We start from the raw sequence: 1,857 nt of genomic DNA, 5'->3' as shown, positions 1-1,857 counted from the left end.
CAGTTGGTGTGCAATGAATCTGAAATATATGAAAGTTTCATTTTTATAATTACATTATGGAAAATAATGACCTTTATCACAATATGCTATTTTTTGAGAAGGACCTGTATATATATATATATATATATATATATATATTTTTTTTTTTTTTTTTTTTTTTAGCTGCTGCAGACGCAGTTGCTATATGTGTGTGTGTATGTATGTGTGAAAGTATTTGACCCCCTTGAACTTTTCAACCTTTTGCCACATTTCAGGCTTCAAACAAAGATATAAAATTTTAATTTTTGTTAAGAATCAACAAGTGGGACACAATTGTGAAGTGGAATGAAATTTATTGGACGTGTCAAACTTTCTTAAATAAAAAACTGAAAAGTGGGGCGTGCAATATTATTCGGCCCCCTTGCGTTAATACATTGTAGCGCTGCCTTTTGCTGCAGTTCCAGCTGCAAGTCTCTTGGGGTTTGTCTCTATCAGTTTTGCACATGGAGAGACTGAAATTCTTGCCCGTTCTTCCTTGCAAAACAGCTCGAGCTCAGTGAGGTTGGATGGAGAGCGTTTGTGAACATCAGTCTTCAGCTATTTGCACAGACTCTCGATTGGATTCAGGTCTGGACTTTGACTTGGCCATTCCAACACATGGATACATTTATTTGTGAACCATTCCATTGTAGATTTGTCTTTATGTTTGGGATCATTGTCTTGTTGGAAGATAAATCTCCATCCCAGTCTCAGGTCTCTTGCAGACTCAAACAGGTTTTCTTCCAGAATGGTGCTGTATTTGGCCCCGTCCATCTTCCCATCAATTCTGACCATCTTCTCTGTCCCTGCTGAATAAAAGCAGGCTCAAACCATGATGCTGCCACCACCATGTTTGACAGTGGAGATGGTGTGTTCAGGGTGATGAGCCGTGTTGCTTTTACGCCAAACATATTGTTTTGCACAGTGGCCGAACAGTTGGATTTTGGTTTCATCTGACCAGAGCACCGTCTTCCACATGTTTGGTGCGTCTCCCAGGTGCTTGTGGCAAACTTTAAACAACACTTTTTATGGATATCTTTGAGAAATGGCTTTCTTCTTGCCACTTTTCCATAAAGGCCAGATTTGTGCAGTGTACGACTGATTGTTGTCCTATGGACAGACTCTCCCACCTCAGCTGTAGATCTCTGCAGTTCATCCAGAGTGATCATGGGCCTCTTGGCTGCATCTCTGATCAGTCTTCTCCTTGTTCGAGATGAAAGTTTAGACGGACGGCCGGGTCTTCGTAGATTTGCAGTAGTCTGATACTCCTTCCATTTCAATATGATTGCTTGCACATTGCTCCTTGGGATGTTTAAAGCTTGGGAAATCTTTTTGTATCCAATTCCGGCTTTAAACTTCTCCACAACAGTATCTCGGACCTGCCTGGTGTGTTCCTTGGTCTTCATGATGCTCTCTGCACTTTGAACAGAACCCTGAGACTATCACAGAGCAGGTGCATTTATACGGAGACTTGATCACACACAGGTGGATTCTTTTTATCATCATCAGTCATTTGGGACAACATTGGATCATTCATAGATTCTCACTGAACTTCTGGAGTGAGTTTGCTGCACTGAAAGTAAAGAGGCCCAATAATATTGCACGCCCCACTTTTCAGTTTTTTATTTGTTAAAAAAGTTTGACACATCCAATAAATTTCATTCCACTTCATGATTGTGTCCCACTTGTCGATTCTTCATAAAAAAAATTAAATTTTATATTTCACAAGACACTGTGTGTGTGTGATATAATCCATCCAGATAGATTAGATAAATAGATAGATTACTTACTTACAGACAGACAGACAGACAGACAGACAGACAGACAGACAGACAGACA

Source organism: Nematolebias whitei, chromosome 14 (genome assembly GCF_014905685.2).
Source record: "Nematolebias whitei isolate Nwh7 chromosome 14, NemWhi1, whole genome shotgun sequence".
NCBI classification, from domain to species: domain Eukaryota; kingdom Metazoa; phylum Chordata; class Actinopteri; order Cyprinodontiformes; family Rivulidae; genus Nematolebias; species Nematolebias whitei.
The sequence above is the reverse complement of the archived record's forward strand: the minus strand, read 5'-3'. Positions refer to the sequence as shown.